This window comes from Carica papaya, chromosome 3, assembly GCF_054855325.1.
Source record: "Carica papaya isolate Zhongbai chromosome 3, ASM5485532v1, whole genome shotgun sequence".
Taxonomy (NCBI): domain Eukaryota; kingdom Viridiplantae; phylum Streptophyta; class Magnoliopsida; order Brassicales; family Caricaceae; genus Carica; species Carica papaya.
In genome coordinates this window covers 35,413,779-35,423,835 of record NC_142311.1, presented here as the reverse complement: position 1 = coordinate 35,423,835, position 10,057 = coordinate 35,413,779, and the positions used below count along the sequence as shown (strand labels likewise).

At 30.3% G+C, this 10,057-nt stretch overlaps 1 pseudogene across 1 annotated transcript; it reads right to left on the bottom strand.

The window, feature by feature from the left end:
• Positions 1-4,525: 4,525 nt before the first annotated feature.
• LOC110814803 (pyruvate kinase isozyme A, chloroplastic-like) lies at positions 4,526-9,835 on the bottom strand (annotated as a pseudogene). The gene is made up of 3 exons (XR_015818119.1): positions 9,201-9,835; positions 8,994-9,108; positions 4,526-5,481 (listed from the first exon to the last, which is right to left on the bottom strand). The product of XR_015818119.1 is annotated as a pyruvate kinase isozyme A, chloroplastic-like (transcript).
• Between the last annotated feature and the right edge of the window lie 222 nt (positions 9,836-10,057).

Here is a 10,057-nt window from a genome sequence, read left to right as displayed (position 1 = left end):
CCACTCTTATGGTATCAACCTTTTTTGGGATCATAAGGTGTAAATATAGCCTCTTGAATGAGATTGAAAATGAAAGACAACAAAAAATCAACCACATAACTAAAAGAAGTTGTTATATTAATTACTTTCTATAATTAAATTTTAATCCTCCTTTTCTCATTATTAAAAACTTTTTACTATTAATCCCATCTTTTAAGTTCATGACAAATGACTTTAATACAAATTATAATTTGGTTTTCTTCCCCTTTTTTTTTAAAAAAAATTTATAAACAATTTAATAAAATTTCAAGCAACATAAATTAAAATTTAATTAGAAAGTCTACTAATTACTTAATTAAAAGTGAAATAATTTGATTAAAATATTGTTAAAATAATATTTCGCGTGCGGCAAAAAATACTAATATATTTTGAAAAAATTATTGTGTATGCTATTCGATACTAATAATATTTTTGTATTGTTAACATGAAATTATTGATCAATAAAGGTAGTGAAATAAATAAATATATTGTTAATAATGAGATTATATATATATATATATATATATATATACACACACATTATTTTTTAAATAAAATTTGTCAATTAACATATAAATAGGATTGATTAGGGAATTGACAAAGAGTAGAAAATAGAAAAGATTATATGAAGGAAAGATAATAATGTTGGTAGGATTTCAATTTGAAGCCCCTGGTTTTACCTTCAAAATCGGTTGGCTTATCCTCTCAAGTTCTAGAGAAAAATAATAATTTTTGCTCACTTAATTTTTTTTTAAAAAATCTATTTTATCCAAAAAATTTGAAGTTTTTTATTACTTTTTATTGTTATTTTAAAAATAATTATATATTGGAGTAATAATTAACTAATTTTTATTATATTTTGATAAATTTATAGTCACACTTGTTAGTAAATTATTTATCATAACATTTTAAATTAATTGAATATAGGATTAGCTTAGAGTTCTAATATTGATTTTAGCTTTATGATATTTTTTTTTCCAATTACAATTTAATATATGATATTTTTATTTATTTCAAATGCTCAATTTAATTATAGTTTATTTAAAATAGTTAAAATTATATGTAGATATTTTAAAAATAATTTTACAAACAATTTTGATAATTAATTAAATTAATAAAATATTATGTTTTATTATTATTATTATTCTTATTATTAATTTAATTATTTTTTTAAAAAAATATTTTTTAAAATATTCAAAATATGTATATATTTGTAATAAAATGTAAAAGATTAGATATTTAAAATAAATATAGAACATTGAAATTAAAGTATAACTAAAAAATATTATAATTAAATTGTAACAAAGGTCACTTCAAAAACCTAATTTAATAACTCATTCCTGAAGAAAACTCAACATTTGTTAATTGAAATTCAAAGTCTCCAATTAACTTCCCATCTCAAAAAGAAATAAAAAAAGTAAAAGAAAAAGAAAGAACTTCCCCAATCAACTCGCAAATAATCTTTTTGACTTAGGTAAGTTTAGTGCTTTCCTTTTGTAATTGCTTTTGTTGTTTTACATTCTTTGTATACCCTCTCATAATCATAAAAAGAAAAGGTAAATATTATTTTCTTAAATATTTTATAATTTTATTGAAATATTATTTTTTTAATATTTTTATTGTATAAAATTAGATACGTCAACAACATTATTTATAAAAAGACACGATTTTTTGTAATTTTATAAGAGGTAAATTCTTTTGTAGAACTATATGATTTTTGGTGAATATATAAGAGAAAAAAAATTACTGATGTAAAATAATAGAGAAGAAGATAAATTCAAAAAAAATAACATATTGTCATTATTTATTCGAGTAAAATCATAAACAAATTTGAATTTTCGGGTGAGAAAATTATTCGGAATAAATTATTATTTATTTTTAACTTAAAATATTATTTTAGATAGGAATGTAAGAAAAACAAAAAAATAATAATTCAAATTTAAATACATATGAAATAATTTGGTAAAATGATGAAAAAATATGGAATTGTTAGGTAGTTACCAAAACTTTGGGCTTAGTTGTTAGAATTTTTATTGAATTTATGTAAGAAGAATTCCCTTATCTAGAAAAATAATTTGTCTTTTTTTGTTTTTTAATAAGTGTAATGGTGGAGCTACAATAGGACGGTGGAGATAATAAACAATAAATTATAATATGATTATTTTAAAATTTTAAATTTTTATTACTAATCGACTTCGTTAAGCTGATCAATTTCTTCAATAAATAAATTATAAGTTTACATATTTTATAAAAAATTATTAAATTGATATTTAAAATTTAGTATTTATTGTAATTTAATTCACTCGATATTTTTTTATTTATTTTAAACATACCATTTTCTTTAATTTCTGAATTAAAAAATTAGTTTAACTAATTAATTAAATAAATACATTTAGACTTATAATTTAATTAATTAATCAAAATTAATTTTTTAAATTATTTTTAAACTCGTTCAAGTTTAGTATAGGTATCTCTTTTTTTTTTTGGTTAAAAAATAAACAAAAAACAAAACAAATAAAATATTAGAAACTAAATTATAACCAAAAAATAAAAAATAAAATTCAATTTGTAAGAAGTATCACACTTTGAAAATTAATTAAAAATAATTTATTTTGTATTATATTTTAAAATTTAATTAAAAGAATAACAACAAAAAAGTATAGTCAATGAATAAAATTCTCTTGCCCATTTACACTCGAAGGTGATAATTAATAAATAGAGCAAATTCAAAATAACTTCCTAGCAATGCAATCATTCCTAAGATGGTCCATTAAAAATTAATGTTGCATACCAAGAGAAATTTATAGCTTTTAACCATGGCATTAGAAGAGTTTCTGTCGTCTCCCTTACTCATTGACAGCAACAAAAAAATTTGGACCCCTCATGCATGCTGGTTTATTTATTTATTAAAATAAAAAGCTCCGCCAATCGATTTTGAATATGATTTATTATATCTATTTAGTTTTCACAAATCATAACATACCTTGAATTGAATATACGTTTGTTTGGGACGATAATATATTCGGATATAATTTTAAATATATACACTACGTATATAATAAAATATATTTTTATAAAGTTTTGCATTCGTGAAAAGTTTTTTTTTTTTACAATAAAATATAATCTTCTAACTCATAATTATGAACTTAGAGAATAAAAGTATTAATGCAGTACATTAAATTCAACCCCCAAACAGTTTTTATAAGCACGAAATATATATATAATTATTTTAATAAACCAATCAAATTTATTTTTACTAATTGCGAATTCAATTTTGATATTTTTAATGATAAGTTTGACATCTTATGTTCCGAATCATACCCTCTATATTAAATATATCAAAAAATTAATTCGGATATATTTTTCGAACTATTATATCTTATTTAATAAAAATTTATGGGTCTCGTTTAGTAATTTTCTACTTATGGTTGCACATGAATCTTAGTTTATATATATATAGTAGAATGATAGAGATGTCCAACTAAAATAATGTCGAGACATTGAACCAATATAAAAAAAAAGCTTTGTATCTGTCGTATTCAAGAATTTCATTAAAAACTAGATAATAATTAGGGAGATATTATAGAAATTGTGTACTCAAATAATCCACATCATTGTAACATAAGCCTCTTGAATTTGAGTATTCATAATTTTTAAGAATATTAATTTTTGTTCTTCATATCTATTTTTAGATCCAACAAAGCACTAAGAACCAAAAAAAAAAAAAAAAAAATCCTCGAAAGATATCTTATTAGCTATTGAACTTGTTTTGTTTTTGTGTTTTTTAAGAAAATTCTCCTAGTTAGAATGAAAGTCAGTTTTATCACATGTTTTATAACCATCCGAATGCAGTGTATGCAGGGTGACTGCCAAATAAGAAAAGCCAGAATGAAAATCTTCAAATAATTGCGAAAGAATATCGCATTACTATAGACTTCCAAGGATGTGCAACAAAAAAATTTTAGTACCTGACCAAAACTTCAAGCAAATGTGATGTGAAGGAAGAAGGAAAATCAGCTTATCACGATCCACCATCCGGCCAAACACTGCACTGTTTAAGAGCACAGATGAATTAACAAACCTCATATAAACATAAATAACCGTATTAATGGTCCCTAACCGAGGAGTATCAATCTCCTCCTAACGTCTAAAATGGGTTAGATAGATAGATAGAATATGTAATCAAGGCACATACTGAATCAAGGAATATTAACCACCAGAATGGATAACAATATATCGGAGACAACAAGGATAAGGTCACCAGACTTGACCATGTCTCTAGCTTGAAGCAAACAGAAAGGTCTGCCCAAGTTGTTCTCCATATCATAAGATAAATCAAGAAAGAAGGGTTTCAAGCCCCATTGCAGGTTAAGAGTCTAAGCACAGATGTTGAGGGTGTAAGTGAAAAGGTTGGGCAGTCAGGTCGAGCAGAGGAGAGAAAGGATGCTATTTGCCCAGTTCTTGTACATATAAAAAGCGTATCTGCTTCTAATTTGTTGGCTGAAAATTCCACAGAACATTTTGTTATCAACAAAACGGAGGGAGATATTCACGGCATAGTTAAACAAATCCATGATCACCATTGACTATGTGAAGGGATTGACAAGAGTACAACATGAGGGGCAGCATCATAAAAATATAAACAGTCAACATACTGGCCATAAACACTAGATCTTATCAATCAAGGATAACTGATTGCTATTCAGACTACCGGTAAATCATGATCTAGTACCTAAAGTTGATCCTTGTCCCAATACAAGTTTTTTTTGTTTTCTGCTTGCCATAATCCAAAAATGAGGCAACTAGATATTCACAAGTTGCAATATTATGAGTCTGCAATTATGGATCTTTTATAGAAAAATTCTGCCAGACCATAAACCAGCAGCTTTATGTGCAATTGTAAATGTTTTTATAGCTTTCTTCCATTTGCAGATATCAGATAATTGTTGTATAAAATTCAGCTTCTTGTGTGGTCCATCAATTTATGAATCAAGAAAACAATTATCAAAATATTGGAGGAGTGACTAAAAGGATGCTTATCCATTTTTGCAGCTGCAAAGCATATCTCCCTTGAAATACCAAAGGACATTGAATTGGAAATGGTGTATTGGCATAGCATTTTTCTTCTCTCCACTTTCGTTCTATTCTCAAACTGACACTGCTTAGAACAGCCAATTCCTTCTCTGGGTATTGTCCCATTGCTGATTCCCCAGAAAGCATTGAGGCATCAGCCTGCTGTCCAACATCCTCAGAAACATCAGCAACTTCAGTTCTAGTTGGTATACGATATTCAAATCATAGGCTCAAGAAGCTGAGAGGCAACAATAACCTTCAACAATCTGCTTTTGAGACGATGGGACCAGTTCCAGATATCTGTGCCCCTAGATTACCTCTGGCAACCATAGCTCCATCAGATGCCTTAATGATCCCTTCTAAATTCTTCAAAGAATCAATGCTTTTTATCTTTGCGATGACACCAACATAACCGTATTATTTTCATGGATATACAAATTAATAAAATTGGAAGAAAAGAGAACATTCAGAACAGAATACCAATGTAAGACCCATAAATAATAGTAATGATAATGGGATTGTATGATTTTGTTTTTTCTCAAGAAACTTATAAATGGGTAAGATTTATAAGCTGCTAAGGCCTATACATTCTTGAAAAATAAGCGAAAAATGTGTTTGAATAATATGGTTTTATTTATAAGTTCCATATTATAATAAATGTGTGGTAAAAGACTATATATAAGTTAAGATGTTAATAAAATTCTGGCTTTTAGTCTCTGTTTATTAGTATATCTAATTCTAGAATTATGCAGCACAGCAGTATATTTGTTAAGTGCCTAGGATAAGTTTGAGGTAGGTTTTGGAGATTAAAAGACAGTTACTTCTGTCAAAGAAATACATGTTTATAGGGGCTTTTATAGTTCTCTTATAAATACCAAAACAAGTGGTTGACTAAGAAATCAAGTAAAATTTCATCATCTGTTTTTCATTTCTGCTTCTGAGTTTCAAGAGCTCTCTCTAATTTGCCCTTAAAACCAACATCAGCCATTGGTAAAAGGAAAAACACTTACTCGGGATTTTTCTCTCTAATGCTTGCATCAACTGGAATGGAAGAATGAGATTCCTTGTCATTCTCAGAATCCCCTTGCAAGATCAACAAGTTCACCATGAGGGTAATGTCGAAAAATATTTGCCCTCAATGACCAAGAATATCCGATATGGGGAAAACAACATGAGGAAAGGAGAAAAACATGCCAGAAAAACCCGGTCTAGGGAGGGGAAGCGAGCTCCAAGAAGGGTGAGGGAGAGAGAGAGAGAGAAAGAGAAAAAGATAAACATTATGGTTAAATAACTCCTCAATTACTGTGAAACTTGAAATTGCTTTTGGCAACTTGGGATAACCAGACTTCCTGCACCAGATAGTCCTTGGGATGACGAACAGATGTATTAGGCTTTCGAGTTGATTATTTCTACATTTAAGATATTAGTTAACAGAATGAGGCAATCACATGTGAAAATATCTTAATTCTTGAAAGAGTTGCAACTCATGACTATATCTAGCGGACACTTATTAATTGTGAAGGACTAATTGATTGTAGAAATATTAAAGCACTTATTAAGTCCACGCGACCTCATTGGAAGGATGTCCTCTCATACATGGGAGCAATTATGACAACTTCTTTACACGGAAGCAATTAAATCCTGGTAGAGTTGCTTCTTCACAGTGATCAGAGAGATAATAAGAAAGTTTTGCCAGTTACTTATGGGTTAGCAGGGAGAGTCCTCTACAGTTTTGACAATAAGCTTAAACCATGTCTGATGTAGGCAATAAAATCTTCTTAGCATTCTCCTGCATGACTATGGTGATGTAGTGACCATCACTACCAGGATTTGTCTCTTTCTTATTATGCAAGATGAAGTTATTACCATTCACCACCCAGCTAATCGAAGCATGTCAGTAGATATGGTAAATAAGGGATTAAAGAAGATCTTAATACTATGAGAGAAATTGAGTCATCTAATGATGGATTTCTCAACTTCGTAGCAAGGATGGTTAAAGAAGATCTAATCATTTGGACAAGGATGGTTAGATCTAAGTTTATTTGAACTACATGAAAAAGAACAATGATGCAACTAAAGAAGCAACACCAACAATTCTTTTGGCTCCTGATAGTGATAAGCAAAGTTTGTTGACGCTCAATTTGATCATACCTAATTTCTTTACTAATTTGGACCTCAGGCTTTTGGGACTTTCTTACTTTCTGAGGATGATCTTAAGTTTGACAGATTTTAATTCTTTGGGAGGTATGTCCAAGCTTTCATCACTTTCTTTCTACTTTGATATTTCAAAATGCAAGGTCGAGCTTTTACTCTGTAGGAGAGAATGATAAATAAATAGGAATATCCTGAAATGAGTATATATCAATAATATGAAACATTTATATAATTATAATCTCTACATATTACTACGAGCACTTAACTTATTTAGTAACTATTGGGATAGGTTTATTATCAAAAAAGGACTTTTTTTCGTATTTAATTAGAAATCTTATTTTGTTATTTTTTTCCTGTTTAAGTATTATGGTCATATTAGCTATGTAGATACCCTATAATATAAATAGGTGATTCAACATTGTCAAGGCTAATTGAATTATTGATATTCTTTCACAGAATTAAGTGTTTAACAACCCTATAACTCTATAACTGTGGTTGTTGCCACTTACTATCATTTGTCAATAGTATTCATCTTTTCTGCTTTTCTTTTTCTCTATCTTTCTAAACTCTATTATTGGTGTGCTTCATCAATTTCAGTACCAAATGCATTGTCTTGTGCAAATTATTTTCTTACTATTGTAACCAAAGCCTCAAATTCAATACATGAACGTGAACCACCTAAAACAGTAGAGGCGTATGAGAAATATAAATGATTGGTAACTAATCTTGCACAAGATCTCTATTCCTCCAGAGAATAAGATTGGCACATGGTAACAACAATCCCAAATCTGTACAATGGTAAATAACATCTGGACCAATCTTCTGACTTACTATAAATCGCACTATTCAAACTTTCCATCCAAACTATTTGAAGAAGCGAAGGGCGGTAGCAAGAAAGTAGTAGCAGCTAAAAAAATAAAGGCAAAATGATTTTGCTATGGTTGGTGTAAAATGTTAAGTTTAGAACCATGGTCAGTATAATAATGGCGGTTGTGGGGGAAGTGACATAGTGCCACAGCAATCACAGCAACTGTTGTAGTATAGTGCCCCAGCATAGCAGCAGCCATGGTATCAGTGATAAGGGGTGGTAGATTGTACAAGCTTTGATGTAAGCACAAAATTTTTATGATCTGAAACTAGAAATGGTCACAGAAAAACCACATCTTAATCCTCATATAAAACTCAAGTTATTCGAGTTGGAACTTAGCTGTATGAAAACCCCCTTGAACTATAGACACGCAGATGCAGGCAGTCATTACTCTCAACTACAGTACTAACCCATTATTATCTACAGCTTGTAATTTTAACAAGAAAAAAGGAAGATCTTGCTGTATCCAAACTTCATCAGAATTGGTAGGCCATAATTTCCACGGGAAGATTTTTTCTGGCATTTTTGTTTGTTATGTTTGCTTTCGATTCCTCTACTTGACGATGTAAGGAAGATCTTCTTCTTTCTTATTCTTAGTAATATTTCTCTTTCTATCAAAAACAAGAAATGGGGAAGACATGGAAAAGTAATTGTCAAAATTATATACCATGCACGTCTAACTTAGGCGGATTAACGCTCTATAGCGTTCTATACTGAAGGGATCTATACAGATTAGCTTTCCCGTAAAAATATAAACAGGTCTATTTAATCAATAAGCTGACGCATCATTAACCAATCCATTATATATCGATAACGCTCCTCATTAGAAGTAAAAACAGAGTAGGGTAACAGTATCCTTGTCAACCCGAGACAGTTATACCTTCAGCAAAACCATCATCGTTTCACGGCAACCGTACCTTCAGGACAATGTGAATCAACTGCGCGAACACTGAACGTCCATATTTCACCATCCTGCGAGATAAAACTCGGAATATCTACACAGAATGGGGAAATTCGACTCTCTTAATATTTTCTTCTGAGTTTTCCTTTGCAATCGCCGCATAAATTACGAATTTAGCACGCTTACCTCCACTTTGGCTGAAGCAAAACCGTTTAGATCCCCCATGCGAATTTCGCTCCTCTTCATACCCGTTATAACCGCCACGCCAAAACAATTCTCCTCATTCAACCTCCTTACTCGTTCGATCACGGCTTCGTGCCACTCCCGCGTCCGGTCGCACATGTTCCACCTCGCGACTTCCGTGCCGCCGATCGAATAGTGCCTCGAGCTCGTCCAACCCGCAAGTACGAGGCCAGATCGTGCACACAATTTTTTTAGCCTGCGTGAGCTCCCGACACCGTTCTCCCTTCAGCTCCTCTCTCTCACCCCATCCACTCCGATAATCGCCTCCACACCATCCGGCGCTAGCGCCGGATGCATTACCTGGACAATCCTACTTCTCGGATCTTGTATTGCCGAGGCCTCAGAATGAAGCACGACATTATAACCGGCGGCTTCTGTTAATGATACGGCGACGTTTTAGACGGAAATACCGAGGCAGCACATTCTCTCAGTTAGATTTGTGGGAGTTGATACGGCTACCAGCCACGGCAGAGCCGAGAAAGGCATAGAGATGAGAGCGCGAACAGCATTTACTCGCATTTGCCCCAAATTTCCTAGGCGGGAAATGCTGCTCCTACCTCTCAAACGATTTTTCAAAAGAAAAAAAATCAGAAATTTAGCCAAATTTATTTTTAAATTCAAATAAGATGATGGATATTTTTCGTTGTATTAAATAAAATTGTTTCGTTAATCTATTAATTATGAATTATAAAAATACAAACATATTTATAATATATACAAAAAAAAAAATTACAGGTTGAATAACCGGTAAACAAATATTGCTAATATTTTTTAAAAAAATTAGAAATAAATGCTTCAAA